The following is a 27040-nucleotide window of genomic DNA, read 5'->3' as shown; positions in this document are numbered from 1 at the left end:
GGGAACCAGAGGGAACCTCCAGCACCAAAGACAGGCCCCAGCTGGGGAAAGGTAATGCTCTGCGTGGGACAAATTCCTTATGAAGGCCTTAGCAAACGGGATGACTGGAGATGATCAGAGAAGGGGAGGAGGCCCAAGGTCTTCCCATTAGGGTTGAGCGTGCAAAAACTGGAATCTTAATAGATTGTAACCGGAGACCAACTCTAGAACGTGTTGCACACCGGGGAGGGGGGGTAGAGAGAGTCAAAAAGACCCTCCCCGAGGCCAAAGCAATGAATCTGCTGCATACTCTGCTGTATGTTGGCCTGGTGGTGGGCTTTTAGGAGGGCATTAATGATCGGCTAAAGAGCACACTGGGCTCACTCGCCTACGCCTTTCAATCTGCGTGCCTGCAGATGTAGTGTTTTCAGGACATGGGTGCAGGAAGTGTACATGACGGAGGAGGTCCAGAGCTGGTGGAAGCAAAGGCGCAGAGTCTCGAGAGCGAGCAATGGGAGAAGAGGAAATCAAGGTCTGTGGGTCGAAAATGGGCTGCTGGCAATGACTGTGGAGAAGTAGAGATGAAAGGTGTTGAGAACTTGGAAGAGGCGTGGAAGTGGGAGAAGTACGCACCCCAGCGGAAGATTCCACAGATGGTGTGAAGCGGCCAGGTCCTGCGAAGTTGAAAGCTTGACTTGGTCCAGAAAGCCGTGCCACTTGGTGTCGAGCTGGGTGGCCATCCGATGAACTTCTGTAATTGCCATGTGCTGCGAATGTGAGCGTTTTCTCCTTCAAAGACCATCCAAGGAGTTAAGCTGAGCGGAGGCAGAGGAGTGTGGGGGTAGGTGGGTAGAAAAGAAAAGCCGGCCTCCCCGTCGGGAAATCGAACCCCGGTCTCCCGCGTAACAGGCGGGGATACTCACCACCATACTAACGAGGACCAGTTGGTGCAGAGCACCTGCTCCTGGCCAAAGTACATACGGCTGCACAGCTTCTCTTTCAATAGAGCTGTGGGCCTCCTCAGTTTGCCTTGCAGTCGGCCGGACATCACCCTTGCAACGGGCCTCGTTCGCACGGCATCCGCCTTGTGGGCGGCTTCCGCTATCACTGGCCTTTCCGCCAGTAATAGACAAGTCAAGTCGCCAGGCTCAAATCAACGGCGGCTCGGCAAAGAAGGTCCCACTGAGATTTGAACTCGGATCGCTGGATTCAGAGTCCAGAGTGCTGACCGTTACACCATGGAACCCCTGGAACGAGGATCTTTCTCGCTTTTCTTGTGCCTCGCTATGCCTGTAGCTAACGCTCACTCCCCCTTAACCCCCCTAGGACCGACTCTCCTATAATCTTTTCCCTACACCGTCGATCGCCATCTCTTGGTCAATGAAGGGGCGGCAATTTCCCATGCGAAGGTACCGGGAAAGCTAAAAGTACAGCAAATCATTTCCTCCTTTTCCTGGGGCATTCATGGCAGAAGTAGACATGGGATGGCCCAAGCTGCAAGACAGGGGTGGGCGTCACAACAATCGATTCATCTAGTGGTAAGGGCTTCTTGCAAAACGCTTCTCGCAAATTCCACCCTTGGGAGGAGTGCCAGGTCCACGCGCCAGTCAAGCATAAGGAGGCCAGGCGGGTGCCTTGCCTGTGGCTTCAGGCGAGCCCTTACAGGAAGGCCGCCCAGGATGATGCCACCCCTCTTCTGGCAATGGCTCTTTTCCCGGAACCTCAAGTCCTTTTGATTTTTTTTTTCACGCTCTCTGCATTGTTTTGTCTCACCAGGCGACTATGGTTGTGGCACAGGCTGCATGATCCTTTTCCACTCCAGCAAGGATCACGAGCACACTTTTTCTAGCACTTGGACTTTCGGTTGCTTGAACCCAAGCCCTTCGGGATATCTCCTTCATCAGGGGCCTGGTGATTTTTCGAAAGAGCGATCCGGAAAGAGGTAGGTCACATCGAGACTTGATGAACAGGAAAAGATGATGAAACTTTCGAGGTGCCATGAGGCACCAGGGCGAAGAGTCACCCGATCAGGCAGAAAGCACAGCTATGGTTTGTTACCGCCCAAAGCTCTTTCCCAAGACTCTTTGAAGCGTAGTAATAGCTATATGGAAGACGGCTTGGAGCGTGAGGTTCAGTAGTAAACAGGTTGCCACTGGGTGAAACTGGGAACCAGAGGGAACCTCCAGCACCAAAGACAGGCCCCAGCTGGGGAAAGGTAATGCTCTGCGTGGGACAAATTCCTTATGAAGGCCTTAGCAAACGGGATGACTGGAGATGATCAGAGAAGGGGAGGAGGCCCAAGGTCTTCCCATTAGGGTTGAGCGTGCAAAAACTGGAATCTTAATAGATTGTAACCGGAGACCAACTCTAGAACGTGTTGCACACCGGGGAGGGGGGGTAGAGAGAGTCAAAAAGACCCTCCCCGAGGCCAAAGCAATGAATCTGCTGCATACTCTGCTGTATGTTGGCCTGGTGGTGGGCTTTTAGGAGGGCATTAATGATCGGCTAAAGAGCACACTGGGCTCACTCGCCTACGCCTTTCAATCTGCGTGCCTGCAGATGTAGTGTTTTCAGGACATGGGTGCAGGAAGTGTACATGACGGAGGAGGTCCAGAGCTGGTGGAAGCAAAGGCGCAGAGTCTCGAGAGCGAGCAATGGGAGAAGAGGAAATCAAGGTCTGTGGGTCGAAAATGGGCTGCTGGCAATGACTGTGGAGAAGTAGAGATGAAAGGTGTTGAGAACTTGGAAGAGGCGTGGAAGTGGGAGAAGTACGCACCCCAGCGGAAGATTCCACAGATGGTGTGAAGCGGCCAGGTCCTGCGAAGTTGAAAGCTTGACTTGGTCCAGAAAGCCGTGCCACTTGGTGTCGAGCTGGGTGGCCATCCGATGAACTTCTGTAATTGCCATGTGCTGCGAATGTGAGCGTTTTCTCCTTCAAAGACCATCCAAGGAGTTAAGCTGAGCGGAGGCAGAGGAGTGTGGGGGTAGGTGGGTAGAAAAGAAAAGCCGGCCTCGCTGTCGGGGAATCGAACCCCGGTCTCCTGCGTAACAGGCGGGGATACTCACCACTATACTAACGAGGACCAGTTGGTGCAGAGCACCTGCTCCTGGCCAAAGTACATACGGCTGCACAGCTTCACTTTCAATAGAGCTGTGGGCCTCCTCAGTTTGCCTTGCAGTCGGCCGGACATCACCCTTGCAACGGGCCTCGTTCGCACGGCATCCGCCTTGTGGGCGGCTTCCGCTATCACTGGCCTTTCCGCCAGTAATAGACAAGTCAAGTCGCCAGGCTCAAATCAACGGCGGCTCGGCAAAGAAGGTCCCACCGAGATTTGAACTCGGATCGCTGGATTCAGAGTCCAGAGTGCTGACCGTTACACCATGGAACCACTGGAACGAGGAACTTTCTCGCTTTTCTTGTGCCTCGCTATGCCTGTAGCTAACGCTCACTCCCCATTAACCCCCCTAGGACCGACTCTCCTATAATCTTTTCCCTACACCGTCGATCGCCATCTCTTGGTCAATGAAGGGGCGGCAATTTCCCATGCGAAGGTACCGGGAAAGCTAAAAGTACAGCAAATCATTTCCTCCTTTTCCTGGGGCATTCATGGCAGAAGTAGACATGGGATGGCCCAAGCAGCAAGACAGGGGTGGGCGTCACAACAATCGATTCATCTAGTGGTAAGGGCTTCTTGCAAAACGCTTCTCGCAAATTCCACCCTTGGGAGGAGTGCCAGGTCCACGCGCCAGTCAAGCATAAGGAGGCCAGGCGGGTGCCTTGCCTGTGGCTTCAGGCGAGCCCTTACAGGAAGGCCGCCCATGATGATGCCACCCCTCTTCTGGCAATGGCTCTTTTCCCGGAACCTCAAGTCCTTTTGATTTTTTTTTTCACGCTCTCTGCATTGTTTTGTCTTACCAGGCGACTATGGTTGTGGCACAGGCTGCATGATCCTTTTCCACTCCAGCAAGGATCACGAGCACACTTTTTCTAGCGCTTGGACTTTCGGTTGCTTGAACCCAAGCCCTTCGGGATATCTCCTTCATCAGGGGCCTGGTGATTTTTCGAAAGAGCGATCCGGAAAGAGGTAGGTCACATCGAGACTTGATGAACAGGAAAAGATGATGAAACTTTCGAGGTGCCATGAGGCACCAGGGCGAAGAGTCACCCGATCAGGCAGAAAGCACAGCTATGGTTTGTTACCGCCCAAAGCTCTTTCCCAAGACTCTTTGAAGCGTAGTAATAGCTATATGGAAGACGGCTTGGAGCGTGAGGTTCAGTAGTAAACAGGTTGCCACTGGGTGAAACTGGGAACCAGAGGGAACCTCCAGCACCAAAGACAGGCCCCAGCTGGGGAAAGGGAATGCTCTGCGTGGGACAAATTCCTTATGAAGGCCTTAGCAAACGGGATGACTGGAGATGATCAGAGAAGGGGAGGAGGCCCAAGGACTTCCCATTAGGGTTGAGAGTGCAAAAACTGGAATCTTAATAGATTGTAACCGGAGACCAACTCTAGAACGTGTTGCACACCGGGGAGGGGGGGTAGAGAGAGTCAAAAAGACCCTCCCCGAGGCCAAAGCAATGAATCTGCTGCATACTCTGCTGTATGTTGGCCTGGTGGTGGGCTTTTAGGAGGGCATTAATGATCGGCTAAAGAGCACACTGGGCTCACTCGCCTACGCCTTTCAATCTGCGTGCCTGCAGATGTAGTGTTTTCAGGACATGGGTGCAGGAAGTGTACATGACGGAGGAGGTCCAGAGCTGGTGGAAGCAAAGGCGCAGAGTCTCGAGAGCGAGCAATGGGAGAAGAGGAAATCAAGGTCTGTGGGTCGAAAATGGGCTGCTGGCAATGACTGTGGAGAAGTAGAGATGAAAGGTGTTGAGAACTTGGAAGAGGCGTGGAAGTGGGAGAAGTACGCACCCCAGCGGAAGATTCCACAGATGGTGTGAAGCGGCCAGGTCCTGCGAAGTTGAAAGCTTGACTTGGTCCAGAAAGCCGTGCCACTTGGTGTCGAGCTGGGTGGCCATCCGATGAACTTCTGTAATTGCCATGTGCTGCGAATGTGAGCGTTTTCTCGTTCAAAGACCATCCAAGGAGTTAAGCTGAGCGGAGGCAGAGGAGTGTGGGGGTAGGTGGGTAGAAAAGAAAAGCCGGCCTCCCCGTCGGGGAATCGGACCCCGGTATCCCGCGTGACAGGCCGGGATACTCACCACTATACTAACGAGGACCAGTTGGTGCAGAACACCTGCTCCTGGCCAAAGTACATACGGCTGCACAGCTTCTCTTTCAATAGAGCTGTGGGCCTCCTCAGTTTGCCTTGCAGTCGGCCGGACATCACCCTTGCAACGGGCCTCGTTCGCACGGCATCCGCCTTGTGGGCGGCTTCCGCTATCACTGGCCTTTCCGCCAGTAATAGACAAGTCAAGTCGCCAGGCTCAAATCAACGGCGGCTCGGCAAAGAAGGTCCCACTGAGATTTGAACTCGGATCGCTGGATTCAGAGTCCAGAGTGCTGACCGTTACACCATGGAACCCCTGGAACGAGGATCTTTCTCGCTTTTCTTGTGCCTCGCTATGCCTGTAGCTAACGCTCACTCTCCATTAACCCCCCTAGGACCGACTCTCCTATAATCTTTTCCCTACACCGTCGATCGCCATCTCTTGGTCAATGAAGGGGCGGCAATTTCCCATGCGAAGGTACCGGGAAAGCTAAAAGTACAGCAAATCATTTCCTCCTTTTCCTGGGGCATTCATGGCAGAAGTAGACATGGGATGGCCCAAGCAGCAAGACAGGGGTGGGCGTCACAACAATCGATTCATCTAGTGGTAAGGGCTTCTTGCAAAACGCTTCTCGCAAATTCCACCCTTGGGAGGAGTGCCAGGTCCACGCGCCAGTCAAGCATAAGGAGGCCAGGCGGGTGCCTTGCCTGTGGCTTCAGGCGAGCCCTTACAGGAAGGCCGCCCAGGATGATGCCACCCCTCTTCTGGCAATGGCTCTTTTCCCGGAACCTCAAGTCCTTTTGATTTTTTTTTCACGCTCTCTGCATTGTTTTGTCTCACCAGGCGACTATGGTTGTGGCACAGGCTGCATGATCCTTTTCCACTCCAGCAAGGATCACGAGCACACTTTTTCTAGCGCTTGGACTTTCGGTTGCTTGAACCCAAGCCCTTCGGGATATCTCCTTCATCAGGGGCCTGGTGATTTTTCGAAAGAGCGATCCGGAAAGAGGTAGGTCACATCGAGACTTGATGAACAGGAAAAGATGATGAAACTTTCGAGGTGCCATGAGGCACCAGGGCGAAGAGTCACCCGATCAGGCAGAAAGCACAGCTATGGTTTGTTACCGCCCAAAGCTCTTTCCCAAGACTCTTTGAAGCGTAGTAATAGCTATATGGAAGACGGCTTGGAGCGTGAGGTTCAGTAGTAAACAGGTTGCCACTGGGTGAAACTGGGAACCAGAGGGAACCTCCAGCACCAAAGACAGGCCCCAGCTGGGGAAAGGTAATGCTCTGCGTGGGACAAATTCCTTATGAAGGCCTTAGCAAACGGGATGACTGGAGATGATCAGAGAAGGGGAGGAGGCCCAAGGTCTTCCCATTAGGGTTGAGCGTGCAAAAACTGGAATCTTAATAGATTGTAACCGGAGACCAACTCTAGAACGTGTTGCACACCGGGGAGGGGGGGTAGAGAGAGTCAAAAAGACCCTCCCCGAGGCCAAAGCAATGAATCTGCTGCATACTCTGCTGTATGTTGGCCTGGTGGTGGGCTTTTAGGAGGGCATTAATGATCGGCTAAAGAGCACACTGGGCTCACTCGCCTACGCCTTTCAATCTGCGTGCCTGCAGATGTAGTGTTTTCAGGACATGGGTGCAGGAAGTGTACATGACGGAGGAGGTCCAGAGCTGGTGGAAGCAAAGGCGCAGAGTCTCGAGAGCGAGCAATGGGAGAAGAGGAAATCAAGGTCTGTGGGTCGAAAATGGGCTGCTGGCAATGACTGTGGAGAAGTAGAGATGAAAGGTGTTGAGAACTTGGAAGAGGCGTGGAAGTGGGAGAAGTACGCACCCCAGCGGAAGATTCCACAGATGGTGTGAAGCGGCCAGGTCCTGCGAAGTTGAAAGCTTGACTTGGTCCAGAAAGCCGTGCCACTTGGTGTCGAGCTGGGTGGCCATCCGATGAACTTCTGTAATTGCCATGTGCTGCGAATGTGAGCGTTTTCTCCTTCAAAGACCATCCAAGGAGTTAAGCTGAGCGGAGGCAGAGGAGTGTGGGGGTAGGTGGGTAGAAAAGAAAAGCCGGCCTCCCCGTCGGGGAATCGAACCCCGGTCTCCCGCGTAACAGGCGGGGATACTCACCACCATACTAACGAGGACCAGTTGGTGCAGAGCACCTGCTCCTGGCCAAAGTACATACGGCTGCACAGCTTCTCTTTCAATAGAGCTGTGGGCCTCCTCAGTTTGCCTTGCAGTCGGCCGGACATCACCCTTGCAACGGGCCTCGTTCGCACGGCATCCGCCTTGTGGGCGGCTTCCGCTATCACTGGCCTTTCCGCCAGTAATAGACAAGTCAAGTCGCCAGGCTCAAATCAACGGCGGCTCGGCAAAGAAGGTCCCACCGAGATTTGAACTCGGATCGCTGGATTCAGAGTCCAGAGTGCTGACCGTTACACCATGGAACCCCTGGAATGAGGATCTTTCTCGCTTTTCTTGTGCCTCGCTATGCCTGTAGCTAACGCTCACTCCCCCTTAACCCCCCTAGGACCGACTCTCCTATAATCTTTTCCCTACACCGTCGATCGCCATCTCTTGGTCAATGAAGGGGCGGCAATTTCCCATGCGAAGGTACCGGGAAAGCTAAAAGTACAGCAAATCATTTCCTCCTTTTCCTGGGGCATTCATGGCAGAAGTAGACATGGGATGGCCCAAGCAGCAAGACAGGGGTGGGCGTCACAACAATCGATTCATCTAGTGGTAAGGGCTTCTTGCAAAACGCTTCTCGCAAATTCCACCCTTGGGAGGAGTGCCAGGTCCACGCGCCAGTCAAGCATAAGGAGGCCAGGCGGGTGCCTTGCCTGTGGCTTCAGGCGAGCCCTTACAGGAAGGCCGCCCAGGATGATGCCACCCCTCTTCTGGCAATGGCTCTTTTCCCGGAACCTCAAGTCCTTTTGATTTTTTTTTTCACGCTCTCTGCATTGTTTTGTCTCACCAGGCGACTATGGTTGTGGCACAGGCTGCATGATCCTTTTCCACTCCAGCAAGGATCACGAGCACACTTTTTCTAGCGCTTGGACTTTCGGTTGCTTGAACCCAAGCCCTTCGGGATATCTCCTTCATCAGGGGCCTGGTGATTTTTCGAAAGAGCGATCCGGAAAGAGGTAGGTCACATCGAGACTTGATGAACAGGAAAAGATGATGAAACTTTCGAGGTGCCATGAGGCACCAGGGCGAAGAGTCACCCGATCAGGCAGAAAGCACAGCTATGGTTTGTTACCGCCCAAAGCTCTTTCCCAAGACTCTTTGAAGCGTAGTAATAGCTATATGGAAGACGGCTTGGAGCGTGAGGTTCAGTAGTAAACAGGTTGCCACTGGGTGAAACTGGGAACCAGAGGGAACCTCCAGCACCAAAGACATGCCCCAGCTGGGGAAAGGTAATGCTCTGCGTGGGACAAATTCCTTATGAAGGCCTTAGCAAACGGGATGACTGGAGATGATCAGAGAAGGGGAGGAGGCCCAAGGTCTTCCCATTAGGGTTGAGCGTGCAAAAACTGGAATCTTAATAGATTGTAACCGGAGACCAACTCTAGAACGTGTTGCACACCGGGGAGGGGGGGTAGAGAGAGTCAAAAAGACCCTCCCCGAGGCCAAAGCAATGAATCTGCTGCATACTCTGCTGTATGTTGGCCTGGTGGTGGGCTTTTAGGAGGGCATTAATGATCGGCTAAAGAGCACACTGGGCTCACTCGCCTACGCCTTTCAATCTGCGTGCCTGCAGATGTAGTGTTTTCAGGACATGGGTGCAGGAAGTGTACATGACGGAGGAGGTCCAGAGCTGGTGGAAGCAAAGGCGCAGAGTCTCGAGAGCGAGCAATGGGAGAAGAGGAAATCAAGGTCTGTGGGTCGAAAATGGGCTGCTGGCAATGACTGTGGAGAAGTAGAGATGAAAGGTGTTGAGAACTTGGAAGAGGCGTGGAAGTGGGAGAAGTACGCACCCCAGCGGAAGATTCCACAGATGGTGTGAAGCGGCCAGGTCCTGCGAAGTTGAAAGCTTGACTTGGTCCAGAAAGCCGTGCCACTTGGTGTCGAGCTGGGTGGCCATCCGATGAACTTCTGTAATTGCCATGTGCTGCGAATGTGAGCGTTTTCTCCTTCAAAGACCATCCAAGGAGTTAAGCTGAGCGGAGGCAGAGGAGTGTGGGGGTAGGTGGGTAGAAAAGAAAAGCCGGCCTCGCTGTCGGGGAATCGAAACCCCGGTCTCCTGCGTAACAGGCGGGGATACTCACCACTATACTAACGAGGACCAGTTGGTGCAGAGCACCTGCTCCTGGCCAAAGTACATACGGCTGCACAGCTTCACTTTCAATAGAGCTGTGGGCCTCCTCAGTTTGCCTTGCAGTCGGCCGGACATCACCCTTGCAACGGGCCTCGTTCGCACGGCATCCGCCTTGTGGGCGGCTTCCGCTATCACTGGCCTTTCCGCCAGTAATAGACAAGTCAAGTCGCCAGGCTCAAATCAACGGCGGCTCGGCAAAGAAGGTCCCACCGAGATTTGAACTCGGAGCGCTGGATTCAGAGTCCAGAGTGCTGACTGTTACACCATGGAACCACTGGAACGAGGAACTTTCTCGCTTTTCTTGTGCCTCGCTATGCCTGTAGCTAACGCTCACTCCCCATTAACCCCCCTAGGACCGACTCTCCTATAATCTTTTCCCTACACCGTCGATCGCCATCTCTTGGTCAATGAAGGGGCGGCAATTTCCCATGCGAAGGTACCGGGAAAGCTAAAAGTACAGCAAATCATTTCCTCCTTTTCCTGGGGCATTCATGGCAGAAGTAGACATGGGATGGCCCAAGCAGCAAGACAGGGTGGGCGTCACAACAATCGATTCATCTAGTGGTAAGGGCTTCTTGCAAAACGCTTCTCGCAAATTCCACCCTTGGGAGGAGTGCCAGGTCCACGCGCCAGTCAAGCATAAGGAGGCCAGGCGGGTGCCTTGCCTGTGGCTTCAGGCGAGCCCTTACAGGAAGGCCGCCCAGGATGATGCCACCCCTCTTCTGGCAATGGCTCTTTTCCCGGAACCTCAAGTCCTTTTGATTTTTTTTTTCACGCTCTCTGCATTGTTTTGTCTCACCAGGCGACTATGGTTGTGGCACAGGCTGCATGATCCTTTTCCACTCCAGCAAGGATCACGAGCACACTTTTTCTAGCGCTTGGACTTTCGGTTGCTTGAACCCAAGCCCTTCGGGATATCTCCTTCATCAGGGGCCTGGTGATTTTTCGAAAGAGCGATCCGGAAAGAGGTAGGTCACATCGAGACTTGATGAACAGGAAAAGATGATGAAACTTTCGAGGTGCCATGAGGCACCAGGGCGAAGAGTCACCCGATCAGGCAGAAAGCACAGCTATGGTTTGTTACCGCCCAAAGCTCTTTCCCAAGACTCTTTGAAGCGTAGTAATAGCTATATGGAAGACGGCTTGGAGCGTGAGGTTCAGTAGTAAACAGGTTGCCACTGGGTGAAACTGGGAACCAGAGGGAACCTCCAGCACCAAAGACATGCCCCAGCTGGGGAAAGGGAATGCTCTGCGTGGGACAAATTCCTTATGAAGGCCTTAGCAAACGGGATGACTGGAGATGATCAGAGAAGGGGAGGAGGCCCAAGGACTTCCCATTAGGGTTGAGCGTGCAAAAACTGGAATCTTAATAGATTGTAACCGGAGACCAACTCTAGAACGTGTTGCACACCGGGGAGGGGGGGTAGAGAGAGTCAAAAAGACCCTCCCCGAGGCCAAAGCAATGAATCTGCTGCATACTCTGCTGTATTTTGGCCTGGTGGTGGGATTTTAGGAGGGCATTAATGATCGGCTAAAGAGCACACTGGGCTCACTCGCCTACGCCTTTCAATCTGCGTGCCTGCAGATGTAGTGTTTTCAGGACATGGGTGCAGGAAGTGTACATGACGGAGGAGGTCCAGAGCTGGTGGAAGCAAAGGCGCAGAGTCTCGAGAGCGAGCAATGGGAGAAGAGGAAATCAAGGTCTGTGGGTCGAAAATGGGCTGCTGGCAATGACTGTGGAGAAGTAGAGATGAAAGGTGTTGAGAACTTGGAAGAGGCGTGGAAGTGGGAGAAGTACGCACCCCAGCGGAAGATTCCACAGATGGTGTGAAGCGGCCAGGTCCTGCGAAGTTGAAAGCTTGACTTGGTCCAGAAAGCCGTGCCACTTGGTGTCGAGCTGGGTGGCTATCCGATGAACTTCTGTAATTGCCATGTGCTGCGAATGTGAGCGTTTTCTCCTTCAAAGACCATCCAAGGAGTTAAGCTGAGCGGAGGCAGAGGAGTGTGGGGGTAGGTGGGTAGAAGAGAAAAGCTGGCCTCCCTATCGGGGAAATGAACCCCGGTCTCCCACGTGACAGGCGGGGATACTTACCACTATACTAACGAGGACCAGTAGGTGCAGAGCACCTGCTCCTGGCCAAAGTACATACGGCTGCACAGCTTCTCTTTCAATAGAGCTGTGGGCCTCCTCAGTTTGCCTTGCAGTCGGCCGGACATCACCCTTGCAACGGGCCTCGTTCGCACGGCATCCGCCTTGTGGGCGGCTTCCGCTATCACTGGCCTTTCCGCCAGTAATAGACAAGTCAAGTCGCCAGGCTCAAATCAACGGCGGCTCGGCAAAGAAGGTCCCACCGAGATTTGAACTCGGATCGCTGGATTCAGAGTCCAGAGTGCTGACCGTTACACCATGGAACCCCTGGAACGAGGATCTTTCTCGCTTTTCTTGTGCCTCGCTATGCCTGTAGCTAACGCTCACTCCCCCTTAACCCCCCTAGGACCGACTCTCCTATAATCTTTTCCCTACACCGTCGATCGCCATCTCTTGGTCAATGAAGGGGCGGCAATTTCCCATGCGAAGGTACCGGGAAAGCTAAAAGTACAGCAAATCATTTCCTCCTTTTCCTGGGGCATTCATGGCAGAAGTAGACATGGGATGGCCCAAGCAGCAAGACAGGGGTGGGCGTCACAACAATCGATTCATCTAGTGGTAAGGGCTTCTTGCAAAACGCTTCTCGCAAATTCCACCGTTGGGAGGAGTGCCAGGTCCACGCGCCAGTCAAGCATAAGGAGGCCAGGCGGGTGCCTTGCCTGTGGCTTCAGGCGAGCCCTTACAGGAAGGCCGCCCAGGATGATGCCACCCCTCTTCTGGCAATGGCTATTTTCCCGGAACCTCAAGTCCTTTTGATTTTTTTTTTCACGCTCTCTGCATTGTTTTGTCTCACCAGGCGACTATGGTTGTGGCACAGGCTGCATGATCCTTTTCCACTCCAGCAAGGATCACGAGCACACTTTTTCTAGCGCTTGGACTTTCGGTTGCTTGAACCCAAGCCCTTCGGGATATCTCCTTCATCAGGGGCCTGGTGATTTTTCGAAAGAGCGATCCGGAAAGAGGTAGGTCACATCGAGACTTGATGAACAGGAAAAGATGATGAAACTTTCGAGGTGCCATGAGGCACCAGGGCGAAGAGTCACCCGATCAGGCAGAAAGCACAGCTATGGTTTGTTACCGCCCAAAGCTCTTTCCCAAGACTCTTTGAAGCGTAGTAATAGCTATATGGAAGACGGCTTGGAGCGTGAGGTTCAGTAGTAAACAGGTTGCCACTGGGTGAAACTGGGAACCAGAGGGAACCTCCAGCACCAAAGACAGGCCCCAGCTGGGGAAAGGGAATGCTCTGCGTGGGACAAATTCCTTATGAAGGCCTTAGCAAACGGGATGACTGGAGATGATCAGAGAAGGGGAGGAGGCCCAAGGACTTCCCATTAGGGTTGAGCGTGCAAAAACTGGAATCTTAATAGATTGTAACCGGAGACCAACTCTAGAACGTGTTGCACACCGGGGAGGGGGGGTAGAGAGAGTCAAAAAGACCCTCCCCGAGGCCAAAGCAATGAATCTGCTGCATACTCTGCTGTATGTTGGCCTGGTGGTGGGCTTTTAGGAGGGCATTAATGATCGGCTAAAGAGCACACTGGGCTCACTCGCCTACGCCTTTCAATCTGCGTGCCTGCAGATGTAGTGTTTTCAGGACATGGGTGCAGGAAGTGTACATGACGGAGGAGGTCCAGAGCTGGTGGAAGCAAAGGCGCAGAGTCTCGAGAGCGAGCAATGGGAGAAGAGGAAATCAAGGTCTGTGGGTCGAAAATGGGCTGCTGGCAATGACTGTGGAGAAGTAGAGATGAAAGGTGTTGAGAACTTGGAAGAGGCGTGGAAGTGGGAGAAGTACGCACCCCAGCGGAAGATTCCACAGATGGTGTGAAGCGGCCAGGTCCTGCGAAGTTGAAAGCTTGACTTGGTCCAGAAAGCCGTGCCACTTGGTGTCGAGCTGGGTGGCCATCCGATGAACTTCTGTAATTGCCATGTGCTGCGAATGTGAGCGTTTTCTCCTTCAAAGACCATCCAAGGAGTTAAGCTGAGCGGAGGCAGAGGAGTGTGGGGGTAGGTGGGTAGAAAAGAAAAGCCGGCCTCCCCGTCGGGGAATCGGACCCCGGTATCCCGCGTGACAGGCGGGGATACTCACCACTATACTAACGAGGACCAGTTGGTGCAGAACACCTGCTCCTGGCCAAAGTACATACGGCTGCACAGCTTCTCTTTCAATAGAGCTGTGGGCCTCCTCAGTTTGCCTTGCAGTCGGCCGGACATCACCCTTGCAACGGGCCTCGTTCGCACGGCATCCGCCTTGTGGGCGGCTTCCGCTATCACTGGCCTTTCCGCCAGTAATAGACAAGTCAAGTCGCCAGGCTCAAATCAACGGCGGCTCGGCAAAGAAGGTCCCACTGAGATTTGAACTCGGATCGCTGGATTCAGAGTCCAGAGTGCTGACCGTTACACCATGGAACCCCTGGAACGAGGATCTTTCTCGCTTTTCTTGTGCCTCGCTATGCCTGTAGCTAACGCTCACTCCCCCTTAACCCCCCTAGGACCGACTCTCCTATAATCTTTTCCCTACACCGTCGATCGCCATCTCTTGGTCAATGAAGGGGCGGCAATTTCCCATGCGAAGGTACCGGGAAAGCTAAAAGTACAGCAAATCATTTCCTCCTTTTCCTGGGGCATTCATGGCAGAAGTAGACATGGGATGGCCCAAGCAGCAAGACAGGGGTGGGCGTCACAACAATCGATTCATCTAGTGGTAAGGGCTTCTTGCAAAACGCTTCTCGCAAATTCCACCCTTGGGAGGAGTGCCAGGTCCACGCGCCAGTCAAGCATAAGGAGGCCAGGCGGGTGCCTTGCCTGTGGCTTCAGGCGAGCCCTTACAGGAAGGCCGCCCAGGATGATGCCACCCCTCTTCTGGCAATGGCTCTTTTCCCGGAACCTCAAGTCCTTTTGATTTTTTTTTTCACGCTCTCTGCATTGTTTTGTCTCACCAGGCGACTATGGTTGTGGCACAGGCTGCATGATCCTTTTCCACTCCAGCAAGGATCACGAGCACACTTTTTCTAGCGCTTGGACTTTCGGTTGCTTGAACCCAAGCCCTTCGGGATATCTCCTTCATCAGGGGCCTGGTGATTTTTCGAAAGAGCGATCCGGAAAGAGGTAGGTCACATCGAGACTTGATGAACAGGAAAAGATGATGAAACTTTCGAGGTGCCATGAGGCACCAGGGCGAAGAGTCACCCGATCAGGCAGAAAGCACAGCTATGGTTTGTTACCGCCCAAAGCTCTTTCCCAAGACTCTTTGAAGCGTAGTAATAGCTATATGGAAGACGGCTTGGAGCGTGAGGTTCAGTAGTAAACAGGTTGCCACTGGGTGAAACTGGGAACCAGAGGGAACCTCCAGCACCAAAGACAGGCCCCAGCTGGGGAAAGGTAATGCTCTGCGTGGGACAAATTCCTTATGAAGGCCTTAGCAAACGGGATGACTGGAGATGATCAGAGAAGGGGAGGAGGCCCAAGGTCTTCCCATTAGGGTTGAGCGTGCAAAAACTGGAATCTTAATAGATTGTAACCGGAGACCAACTCTAGAACGTGTTGCACACCGGGGAGGGGGGGTAGAGAGAGTCAAAAAGACCCTCCCCGAGGCCAAAGCAATGAATCTGCTGCATACTCTGCTGTATGTTGGCCTGGTGGTGGGCTTTTAGGAGGGCATTAATGATCGGCTAAAGAGCACACTGGGCTCACTCGCCTACGCCTTTCAATCTGCGTGCCTGCAGATGTAGTGTTTTCAGGACATGGGTGCAGGAAGTGTACATGACGGAGGAGGTCCAGAGCTGGTGGAAGCAAAGGCGCAGAGTCTCGAGAGCGAGCAATGGGAGAAGAGGAAATCAAGGTCTGTGGGTCGAAAATGGGCTGCTGGCAATGACTGTGGAGAAGTAGAGATGAAAGGTGTTGAGAACTTGGAAGAGGCGTGGAAGTGGGAGAAGTACGCACCCCAGCGGAAGATTCCACAGATGGTGTGAAGCGGCCAGGTCCTGCGAAGTTGAAAGCTTGACTTGGTCCAGAAAGCCGTGCCACTTGGTGTCGAGCTGGGTGGCCATCCGATGAACTTCTGTAATTGCCATGTGCTGCGAATGTGAGCGTTTTCTCCTTCAAAGACCATCCAAGGAGTTAAGCTGAGTGGAGGCAGAGGAGTGTGGGGGTAGGTGGGTAGAAAAGAAAAGCCGGCCTCCCCGTCGGGGAATCGAACCCCGGTCTCCCGCGTAACAGGCGGGGATACTCACCACTATACTAACGAGGACCAGTTGGTGCAGAGCACCTGCTCCTGGCCAAAGTACATACGGCTGCACAGCTTCTCTTTCAATAGAGCTGTGGGCCTCCTCAGTTTGCCTTGCAGTCGGCCGGACATCACCCTTGCAACGGGCCTCGTTCGCACGGCATCCGCCTTGTGGGCGGCTTCCGCTATCACTGGCCTTTCCGCCAGTAATAGACAAGTCAAGTCGCCAGGCTCAAATCAACGGCGGCTTGGCAAAGAAGGTCCCACCGAGATTTGAACTCGGATCGCTGGATTCAGAGTCCAGAGTGCTGACCGTTACACCATGGAACCCCTGGAACGAGGATCTTTCTCGCTTTTCTTGTGCCTCGCTATGCCTGTAGCTAACGCTCACTCCCCCTTAACCCCCCTAGGACCGACTCTCCTATAATCTTTTCCCTACACCGTCGATCGCCATCTCTTGGTCAATGAAGGGGCGGCAATTTCCCATGCGAAGGTACCGGGAAAGCTAAAAGTACAGCAAATCATTTCCTCCTTTTCCTGGGGCATTCATGGCAGAAGTAGACATGGGATGGCCCAAGCAGCAAGACAGGGGTGGGCGTCACAACAATCGATTCATCTAGTGGTAAGGGCTTCTTGCAAAACGCTTCTCGCAAATTCCACCGTTGGGAGGAGTGCCAGGTCCACGCGCCAGTCAAGCATAAGGAGGCCAGGCGGGTGCCTTGCCTGTGGCTTCAGGCGAGCCCTTACAGGAAGGCCGCCCAGGATGATGCCACCCCTCTTCTGGCAATGGCTCTTTTCCCGGAACCTCAAGTCCTTTTGATTTTTTTTTTCACGCTCTCTGCATTGTTTTGTCTCACCAGGCGACTATGGTTGTGGCACAGGCTGCATGATCCTTTTCCACTCCAGCAAGGATCACGAGCACACTTTTTCTAGCGCTTGGACTTTCGGTTGCTTGAACCCAAGCCCTTCGGGATATCTCCTTCATCAGGGGCCTGGTGATTTTTCGAAAGAGCGATCCGGAAAGAGGTAGGTCACATCGAGACTTGATGAACAGGAAAAGATGATGAAACTTTCGAGGTGCCATGAGGCACCAGGGCGAAGAGTCACCCGATCAGGCAGAAAGCACAGCTATGGTTTGTTACCGCCCAAAGCTCTTTCCCAAGACTCTTTGAAGCGTAGTAATAGCTATATGGAAGACGGCTTGGAGCGTGAGGTTCAGTAGTAAACAGGTTGCCACTGGGTGAAACTGGGAACCAGAGGGAACCTCCAGCACCAAAGACAGGCCCCAGCTGGGGAAAGGTAATGCTCTGCGTGGGACAAATTCCTTATGAAGGCCTTAGCAAACGGGATGACTGGAGATGATCAGAGAAGGGGAGGAGGCCCAAGGTCTTCCCATTAGGGTTGAGCGTGCAAAAACTGGAATCTTAATAGATTGTAACCGGAGACCAACTCTAGAACGTGTTGCACACCGGGGAGGGGGGGTAGAGAAAGTCAAAAAGACCCTCCCCGAGGCCAAAGCAATGAATCTGCTGCATACTCTGCTGTATGTTGGCCTGGTGGTGGGCTTTTAGGAGGGCATTAATGATCGGCTAAAGAGCACACTGGGCTCACTCGCCTACGCCTTTCAATCTGCGTGCCTGCAGATGTAGTGTTTTCAGGACATGGGTGCAGGAAGTGTACATGACGGAGGAGGTCCAGAGCTGGTGGAAGCAAAGGCGCAGAGTCTCGAGAGCGAGCAATGGGAGAAGAGGAAATCAAGGTCTGTGGGTCGAAAATGGGCTGCTGGCAATGACTGTGGAGAAGTAGAGATGAAAGGTGTTGAGAACTTGGAAGAGGCGTGGAAGTGGGAGAAGTACGCACCCCAGCGGAAGATTCCACAGATGGTGTGAAGCGGCCAGGTCCTGCGAAGTTGAAAGCTTGACTTGGTCCAGAAAGCCGTGCCACTTGGTGTCGAGCTGGGTGGCCATCCGATGAACTTCTGTAATTGCCATGTGCTGCGAATGTGAGCGTTTTCTCCTTCAAAGACCATCCAAGGAGTTAAGCTGAGTGGAGGCAGAGGAGTGTGGGGGTAGGTGGGTAGAAAAGAAATGCCGGCCTCCCCGTCGGGGAATCGAACCCCGGTCTCCCGCGTAACAGGCGGGGATACTCACCACTATACTAACGAGGACCAGTTGGTGCAGAGCACCTGCTCCTGGCCAAAGTACATACGGCTGCACAGCTTCTCTTTCAATAGAGCTGTGGGCCTCCTCAGTTTGCCTTGCAGTCGGCCGGACATCACCCTTGCAACGGGCCTCGTTCGCACGGCATCCGCCTTGTGGGCGGCTTCCGCTATCACTGGCCTTTCCGCCAGTAATAGACAAGTCAAGTCGCCAGGCTCAAATCAACGGCGGCTCGGCAAAGAAGGTCCCACCGAGATTTGAACTCGGATCGCTGGATTCAGAGTCCAGAGTGCTGACCGTTACACCATGGAACCCCTGGAACGAGGATCTTTCTCGCTTTTCTTGTGCCTCGCTATGCCTGTAGCTAACGCTCACTCCCCCTTAACCCCCCTAGGACCGACTCTCCTATAATCTTTTCCCTACACCGTCGATCGCCATCTCTTGGTCAATGAAGGGGCGGCAATTTCCCATGCGAAGGTACCGGGAAAGCTAAAAGTACAGCAAATCATTTCCTCCTTTTCCTGGGGCATTCATGGCAGAAGTAGACATGGGATGGCCCAAGCAGCAAGACAGGGGTGGGCGTCACAACAATCGATTCATCTAGTGGTAAGGGCTTCTTGCAAAACGCTTCTCGCAAATTCCACCCTTGGGAGGAGTGCCAGGTCCACGCGCCAGTCAAGCATAAGGAGGCCAGGCGGGTGCCTTGCCTGTGGCTTCAGGCGAGCCCTTACAGGAAGGCCGCCCAGGATGATGCCACCCCTCTTCTGGCAATGGCTCTTTTCCCGGAACCTCAAGTCCTTTTGATTTTTTTTTTCACGCTCTCTGCATTGTTTTGTCTCACCAGGCGACTATGGTTGTGGCACAGGCTGCATGATCCTTTTCCACTCCAGCAAGGATCACGAGCACACTTTTTCTAGCGCTTGGACTTTCGGTTGCTTGAACCCAAGCCCTTCGGGATATCTCCTTCATCAGGGGCCTGGTGATTTTTCGAAAGAGCGATCCGGAAAGAGGTAGGTCACATCGAGACTTGATGAACAGGAAAAGATGATGAAACTTTCGAGGTGCCATGAGGCACCAGGGCGAAGAGTCACCCGATCAGGCAGAAAGCACAGCTATGGTTTGTTACCGCCCAAAGCTCTTTCCCAAGACTCTTTGAAGCGTAGTAATAGCTATATGGAAGACGGCTTGGAGCGTGAGGTTCAGTAGTAAACAGGTTGCCACTGGGTGAAACTGGGAACCAGAGGGAACCTCCAGCACCAAAGACAGGCCCCAGCTGGGGAAAGGTAATGCTCTGCGTGGGACAAATTCCTTATGAAGGCCTTAGCAAACGGGATGACTGGAGATGATCAGAGAAGGGGAGGAGGCCCAAGGTCTTCCCATTAGGGTTGAGCGTGCAAAAACTGGAATCTTAATAGATTGTAACCGGAGACCAACTCTAGAACGTGTTGCACACCGGGGAGGGGGGGTAGAGAGAGTCAAAAAGACCCTCCCCGAGGCCAAAGCAATGAATCTGCTGCATACTCTGCTGTATGTTGGCCTGGTGGTGGGCTTTTAGGAGGGCATTAATGATCGGCTAAAGAGCACACTGGGCTCACTCGCCTACGCCTTTCAATCTGCGTGCCTGCAGATGTAGTGTTTTCAGGACATGGGTGCAGGAAGTGTACATGACGGAGGAGGTCCAGAGCTGGTGGAAGCAAAGGCGCAGAGTCTCGAGAGCGAGCAATGGGAGAAGAGGAAATCAAGGTCTGTGGGTCGAAAATGGGCTGCTGGCAATGACTGTGGAGAAGTAGAGATGAAAGGTGTTGAGAACTTGGAAGAGGCGTGGAAGTGGGAGAAGTACGCACCCCAGCGGAAGATTCCACAGATGGTGTGAAGCGGCCAGGTCCTGCGAAGTTGAAAGCTTGACTTGGTCCAGAAAGCCGTGCCACTTGGTGTCGAGCTGGGTGGCCATCCGATGAACTTCTGTAATTGCCATGTGCTGCGAATGTGAGCGTTTTCTCCTTCAAAGACCATCCAAGGAGTTAAGCTGAGTGGAGGCAGAGGAGTGTGGGGGTAGGTGGGTAGAAAAGAAAAGCCGGCCTCCCCGTCGGGGAATCGAACCCCGGTCTCCCGCGTAACAGGCGGGGATACTCACCACTATACTAACGAGGACCAGTTGGTGCAGAGTACCTGCTCCTGGCCAAAGTACATACGGCTGCACAGCTTCTCTTTCAATAGAGCTGTGGGCCTCCTCAGTTTGCCTTGCAGTCGGCCGGACATCACCCTTGCAACGGGCCTCGTTCGCACGGCATCCGCCTTGTGGGCGGCTTCCGCTATCACTGGCCTTTCCGCCAGTAATAGACAAGTCAAGTCGCCAGGCTCAAATCAACGGCGGCTCGGCAAAGAAGGTCCCACCGAGATTTGAACTCGGATCGCTGGATTCAGAGTCCAGAGTGCTGACCGTTACACCATGGAACCCCTGGAACGAGGATCTTTCTCGCTTTTCTTGTGCCTCGCTATGCCTGTAGCTAACGCTCACTCCCCCTTAACCCCCCTAGGACCGACTCTCCTATAATCTTTTCCCTACACCGTCGATCGCCATCTCTTGGTCAATGAAGGGGCGGCAATTTCCCATGCGAAGGTACCGGGAAAGCTAAAAGTACAGCAAATCATTTCCTCCTTTTCCTGGGGCATTCATGGCAGAAGTAGACATGGGATGGCCCAAGCAGCAAGACAGGGGTGGGCGTCACAACAATCGATTCATCTAGTGGTAAGGGCTTCTTGCGAAACGCTTCTCGCAAATTCCACCCTTGGGAGGAGTGCCAGGTCCACGCGCCAGTCAAGCATAAGGAGGCCAGGCGGGTGCCTTGCCTGTGGCTTCAGGCGAGCCCTTACAGGAAGGCCGCCCAGGATGATGCCACCCCTCTTCTGGCAATGGCTCTTTTCCCGGAACCTCAAGTCCTTTTGATTTTTTTTTTCACGCTCTCTGCATTGTTTTGTCTCACCAGGCGACTATGGTTGTGGCACAGGCTGCATGATCCTTTTCCACTCCAGCAAGGATCACGAGCACACTTTTTCTAGCGCTTGGACTTTCGGTTGCTTGAACCCAAGCCCTTCGGGATATCTCCTTCATCAGGGGCCTGGTGATTTTTCGAAAGAGCGATCCGGAAAGAGGTAGGTCACATCGAGACTTGATGAACAGGAAAAGATGATGAAACTTTCGAGGTGCCATGAGGCACCAGGGCGAAGAGTCACCCGATCAGGCAGAAAGCACAGCTATGGTTTGTTACCGCCCAAAGCTCTTTCCCAAGACTCTTTGAAGCGTAGTAATAGCTATATGGAAGACGGCTTGGAGCGTGAGGTTCAGTAGTAAACAGGTTGCCACTGGGTGAAACTGGGAACCAGAGGGAACCTCCAGCACCAAAGACAGGCCCCAGCTGGGGAAAGGTAATGCTCTGCGTGGGACAAATTCCTTATGAAGGCCTTAGCAAACGGGATGACTGGAGATGATCAGAGAAGGGGAGGAGGCCCAAGGTCTTCCCATTAGGGTTGAGCGTGCAAAAACTGGAATCTTAATAGATTGTAACCGGAGACCAACTCTAGAACGTGTTGCACACCGGGGAGGGGGGGTAGAGAGAGTCAAAAAGACCCTCCCCGAGGCCAAAGCAATGAATCTGCTGCATACTCTGCTGTATGTTGGCCTGGTGGTGGGCTTTTAGGAGGGCATTAATGATCGGCTAAAGAGCACACTGGGCTCACTCGCCTACGCCTTTCAATCTGCGTGCCTGCAGATGTAGTGTTTTCAGGACATGGGTGCAGGAAGTGTACATGACGGAGGAGGTCCAGAGCTGGTGGAAGCAAAGGCGCAGAGTCTCGAGAGCGAGCAATGGGAGAAGAGGAAATCAAGGTCTGTGGGTCGAAAATGGGCTGCTGGCAATGACTGTGGAGAAGTAGAGATGAAAGGTGTTGAGAACTTGGAAGAGGCGTGGAAGTGGGAGAAGTACGCACCCCAGCGGAAGATTCCACAGATGGTGTGAAGCGGCCAGGTCCTGCGAAGTTGAAAGCTTGACTTGGTCCAGAAAGCCGTGCCACTTGGTGTCGAGCTGGGTGGCCATCCGATGAACTTCTGTAATTGCCATGTGCTGCGAATGTGAGCGTTTTCTCCTTCAAAGACCATCCAAGGAGTTAAGCTGAGTGGAGGCAGAGGAGTGTGGGGGTAGGTGGGTAGAAAAGAAAAGCCGGCCTCCCCGTCGGGGAATCGAACCCCGGTCTCCCGCGTAACAGGCGGGGATACTCACCACTATACTAACGAGGACCAGTTGGTGCAGAGTACCTGCTCCTGGCCAAAGTACATACGGCTGCACAGCTTCTCTTTCAATAGAGCTGTGGGCCTCCTCAGTTTGCCTTGCAGTCGGCCGGACATCACCCTTGCAACGGGCCTCGTTCGCACGGCATCCGCCTTGTGGGCGGCTTCCGCTATCACTGGCCTTTCCGCCAGTAATAGACAAGTCAAGTCGCCAGGCTCAAATCAACGGCGGCTCGGCAAAGAAGGTCCCACCGAGATTTGAACTCGGATCGCTGGATTCAGAGTCCAGAGTGCTGACCGTTACACCATGGAACCCCTGGAACGAGGATCTTTCTCGCTTTTCTTGTGCCTCGCTATGCCTGTAGCTAACGCTCACTCCCCCTTAACCCCCCTAGGACCGACTCTCCTATAATCTTTTCCCTACACCGTCGATCGCCATCTCTTGGTCAATGAAGGGGCGGCAATTTCCCATGCGAAGGTACCGGGAAAGCTAAAAGTACAGCAAATCATTTCCTCCTTTTCCTGGGGCATTCATGGCAGAAGTAGACATGGGATGGCCCAAGCAGCAAGACAGGGGTGGGCGTCACAACAATCGATTCATCTAGTGGTAAGGGCTTCTTGCAAAACGCTTCTCGCAAATTCCACCCTTGGGAGGAGTGCCAGGTCCACGCGCCAGTCAAGCATAAGGAGGCCAGGCGGGTGCCTTGCCTGTGGCTTCAGGCGAGCCCTTACAGGAAGGCCGCCCAGGATGATGCCACCCCTCTTCTGGCAATGGCTCTTTTCCCGGAACCTCAAGTCCTTTTGATTTTTTTTTTCACGCTCTCTGCATTGTTTTGTCTCACCAGGCGACTATGGTTGTGGCACAGGCTGCATGATCCTTTTCCACTCCAGCAAGGATCACGAGCACACTTTTTCTAGCGCTTGGACTTTCGGTTGCTTGAACCCAAGCCCTTCGGGATATCTCCTTCATCAGGGGCCTGGTGATTTTTCGAAAGAGCGATCCGGAAAGAGGTAGGTCACATCGAGACTTGATGAACAGGAAAAGATGATGAAACTTTCGAGGTGCCATGAGGCACCAGGGCGAAGAGTCACCCGATCAGGCAGAAAGCACAGCTATGGTTTGTTACCGCCCAAAGCTCTTTCCCAAGACTCTTTGAAGCGTAGTAATAGCTATATGGAAGACGGCTTGGAGCGTGAGGTTCAGTAGTAAACAGGTTGCCACTGGGTGAAACTGGGAACCAGAGGGAACCTCCAGCACCAAAGACAGGCCCCAGCTGGGGAAAGGTAATGCTCTGCGTGGGACAAATTCCTTATGAAGGCCTTAGCAAACGGGATGACTGGAGATGATCAGAGAAGGGGAGGAGGCCCAAGGTCTTCCCATTAGGGTTGAGCGTGCAAAAACTGGAATCTTAATAGATTGTAACCGGAGACCAACTCTAGAACGTGTTGCACACCGGGGAGGGGGGGTAGAGAGAGTCAAAAAGACCCTCCCCGAGGCCAAAGCAATGAATCTGCTGCATACTCTGCTGTATGTTGGCCTGGTGGTGGGCTTTTAGGAGGGCATTAATGATCGGCTAAAGAGCACACTGGGCTCACTCGCCTACGCCTTTCAATCTGCGTGCCTGCAGATGTAGTGTTTTCAGGACATGGGTGCAGGAAGTGTACATGACGGAGGAGGTCCAGAGCTGGTGGAAGCAAAGGCGCAGAGTCTCGAGAGCGAGCAATGGGAGAAGAGGAAATCAAGGTCTGTGGGTCGAAAATGGGCTGCTGGCAATGACTGTGGAGAAGTAGAGATGAAAGGTGTTGAGAACTTGGAAGAGGCGTGGAAGTGGGAGAAGTACGCACCCCAGCGGAAGATTCCACAGATGGTGTGAAGCGGCCAGGTCCTGCGAAGTTGAAAGCTTGACTTGGTCCAGAAAGCCGTGCCACTTGGTGTCGAGCTGGGTGGCCATCCGATGAACTTCTGTAATTGCCATGTGCTGCGAATGTGAGCGTTTTCTCCTTCAAAGACCATCCAAGGAGTTAAGCTGAGTGGAGGCAGAGGAGTGTGGGGGTAGGTGGGTAGAAAAGAAAAGCCGGCCTCCCCGTCGGGGAATCGAACCCCGGTCTCCCGCGTAACAGGCGGGGATACTCACCACTATACTAACGAGGACCAGTTGGTGCAGAGCACCTGCTCCTGGCCAAAGTACATACGGCTGCACAGCTTCTCTTTCAATAGAGCTGTGGGCCTCCTCAGTTTGCCTTGCAGTCGGCCGGACATCACCCTTGCAACGGGCCTCGTTCGCACGGCATCCGCCTTGTGGGCGGCTTCCGCTATCACTGGCCTTTCCGCCAGTAATAGACAAGTCAAGTCGCCAGGCTCAAATCAACGGCGGCTCGGCAAAGAAGGTCCCACCGAGATTTGAACTCGGATCGCTGGATTCAGAGTCCAGAGTGCTGACCGTTACACCATGGAACCCCTGGAACGAGGATCTTTCTCGCTTTTCTTGTGCCTCGCTATGCCTGTAGCTAACGCTCACTCCCCCTTAACCCCCCTAGGACCAACTCTCCTATAATCTTTTCCCTACACCGTCGATCGCCATCTCTTGGTCAATGAAGGGGCGGCAATTTCCCATGCGAAGGTACCGGGAAAGCTAAAAGTACAGCAAATCATTTCCTCCTTTTCCTGGGGCATTCATGGCAGAAGTAGACATGGGATGGCCCAAGCAGCAAGACAGGGGTGGGCGTCACAACAATCGATTCATCTAGTGGTAAGGGCTTCTTGCAAAACGCTTCTCGCAAATTCCACCCTTGGGAGGAGTGCCAGGTCCACGCGCCAGTCAAGCATAAGGAGGCCAGGCGGGTGCCTTGCCTGTGGCTTCAGGCGAGCCCTTACAGGAAGGCCGCCCAGGATGATGCCACCCCTCTTCTGGCAATGGCTCTTTTCCCGGAACCTCAAGTCCTTTTGATTTTTTTTTTCACGCTCTCTGCATTGTTTTGTCTCACCAGGCGACTATGGTTGTGGCACAGGCTGCATGATCCTTTTCCACTCCAGCAAGGATCACGAGCACACTTTTTCTAGCGCTTGGACTTTCGGTTGCTTGAACCCAAGCCCTTCGGGATATCTCCTTCATCAGGGGCCTGGTGATTTTTCGAAAGAGCGATCCGGAAAGAGGTAGGTCACATCGAGACTTGATGAACAGGAAAAGATGATGAAACTTTCGAGGTGCCATGAGGCACCAGGGCGAAGAGTCACCCGATCAGGCAGAAAGCACAGCTATGGTTTGTTACCGCCCAAAGCTCTTTCCCAAGACTCTTTGAAGCGTAGTAATAGCTATATGGAAGACGGCTTGGAGCGTGAGGTTCAGTAGTAAACAGGTTGCCACTGGGTGAAACTGGGAACCAGAGGGAACCTCCAGCACCAAAGACAGGCCCCAGCTGGGGAAAGGTAATGCTCTGCGTGGGACAAATTCCTTATGAAGGCCTTAGCAAACGGGATGACTGGAGATGATCAGAGAAGGGGAGGAGGCCCAAGGTCTTCCCATTAGGGTTGAGCGTGCAAAAACTGGAATCTTAATAGATTGTAACCGGAGACCAACTCTAGAACGTGTTGCACACCGGGGAGGGGGGGTAGAGAGAGTCAAAAAGACCCTCCCCGAGGCCAAAGCAATGAATCTGCTGCATACTCTGCTGTATGTTGGCCTGGTGGTGGGCTTTTAGGAGGGCATTAATGATCGGCTAAAGAGCACACTGGGCTCACTCGCCTACGCCTTTCAATCTGCGTGCCTGCAGATGTAGTGTTTTCAGGACATGGGTGCAGGAAGTGTACATGACGGAGGAGGTCCAGAGCTGGTGGAAGCAAAGGCGCAGAGTCTCGAGAGCGAGCAATGGGAGAAGAGGAAATCAAGGTCTGTGGGTCGAAAATGGGCTGCTGGCAATGACTGTGGAGAAGTAGAGATGAAAGGTGTTGAGAACTTGGAAGAGGCGTGGAAGTGGGAGAAGTACGCACCCCAGCGGAAGATTCCACAGATGGTGTGAAGCGGCCAGGTCCTGCGAAGTTGAAAGCTTGACTTGGTCCAGAAAGCCGTGCCACTTGGTGTCGAGCTGGGTGGCCATCCGATGAACTTCTGTAATTGCCATGTGCTGCGAATGTGAGCGTTTTCTCCTTCAAAGACCATCCAAGGAGTTAAGCTGAGTGGAGGCAGAGGAGTGTGGGGGTAGGTGGGTAGAAAAGAAAAGACGGCCTCCCCGTCGGGGAATCGAACCCCGGTCTCCCGCGTAACAGGCGGGGATACTCACCACTATACTAACGAGGACCAGTTGGTGCAGAGTACCTGCTCCTGGCCAAAGTACATACGGCTGCACAGCTTCTCTTTCAATAGAGCTGTGGGCCTCCTCAGTTTGCCTTGCAGTCGGCCGGACATCACCCTTGCAACGGGCCTCGTTCGCACGGCATCCGCCTTGTGGGCGGCTTCCGCTATCACTGGCCTTTCCGCCAGTAATAGACAAGTCAAGTCGCCAGGCTCAAATCAACGGCGGCTCGGCAAAGAAGGTCCCACCGAGATTTGAACTCGGATCGCTGGATTCAGAGTCCAGAGTGCTGACCGTTACACCATGGAACCCCTGGAACGAGGATCTTTCTCGCTTTTCTTGTGCCTCGCTATGCCTGTAGCTAACGCTCACTCCCCCTTAACCCCCCTAGGACCGACTCTCCTATAATCT

At 53.5% G+C, this 27040-nt stretch overlaps 9 non-coding genes across 9 annotated transcripts; all 9 read right to left on the bottom strand.

Moving 5' to 3' along the window:
* Positions 1–3296: 3296 nt before the first annotated feature.
* Positions 3297–3368, bottom strand: TRNAQ-CUG (transfer RNA glutamine (anticodon CUG)). Its single transcript has one exon. It is a non-coding gene; the product is annotated as a tRNA-Gln (tRNA).
* Positions 3369–7581: 4213 nt separating this feature from the next.
* On the bottom strand, positions 7582–7653 carry TRNAQ-CUG (transfer RNA glutamine (anticodon CUG)). The gene has a single exon. It is a non-coding gene; the product is annotated as a tRNA-Gln (tRNA).
* Positions 7654–11867: 4214 nt separating this feature from the next.
* Positions 11868–11939, bottom strand: TRNAQ-CUG (transfer RNA glutamine (anticodon CUG)). Its single transcript has one exon. It is a non-coding gene; the product is annotated as a tRNA-Gln (tRNA).
* Positions 11940–16153: 4214 nt separating this feature from the next.
* On the bottom strand, positions 16154–16225 carry TRNAQ-CUG (transfer RNA glutamine (anticodon CUG)). Its single transcript has one exon. It is a non-coding gene; the product is annotated as a tRNA-Gln (tRNA).
* Positions 16226–18296: 2071 nt separating this feature from the next.
* On the bottom strand, positions 18297–18368 carry TRNAQ-CUG (transfer RNA glutamine (anticodon CUG)). The gene has a single exon. It is a non-coding gene; the product is annotated as a tRNA-Gln (tRNA).
* Positions 18369–20439: 2071 nt separating this feature from the next.
* TRNAQ-CUG (transfer RNA glutamine (anticodon CUG)) lies at positions 20440–20511 on the bottom strand. Its single transcript has one exon. It is a non-coding gene; the product is annotated as a tRNA-Gln (tRNA).
* Positions 20512–22582: 2071 nt separating this feature from the next.
* On the bottom strand, positions 22583–22654 carry TRNAQ-CUG (transfer RNA glutamine (anticodon CUG)). Its single transcript has one exon. It is a non-coding gene; the product is annotated as a tRNA-Gln (tRNA).
* A 2071-nt stretch (positions 22655–24725) lies between these two features.
* Positions 24726–24797, bottom strand: TRNAQ-CUG (transfer RNA glutamine (anticodon CUG)). The gene has a single exon. It is a non-coding gene; the product is annotated as a tRNA-Gln (tRNA).
* A 2071-nt stretch (positions 24798–26868) lies between these two features.
* Positions 26869–26940, bottom strand: TRNAQ-CUG (transfer RNA glutamine (anticodon CUG)). Its single transcript has one exon. It is a non-coding gene; the product is annotated as a tRNA-Gln (tRNA).
* Between the last annotated feature and the right edge of the window lie 100 nt (positions 26941–27040).

The sequence above is a fragment of the Staurois parvus genome, unplaced genomic scaffold (assembly GCF_062004578.1).
Source record: "Staurois parvus isolate SC_StPar_1 unplaced genomic scaffold, SC_StPar_1.0 ptg000126l, whole genome shotgun sequence".
Lineage (NCBI taxonomy): Eukaryota > Metazoa > Chordata > Amphibia > Anura > Ranidae > Staurois > Staurois parvus.
This window is presented reverse-complemented; position numbering and strand designations above follow the sequence as displayed.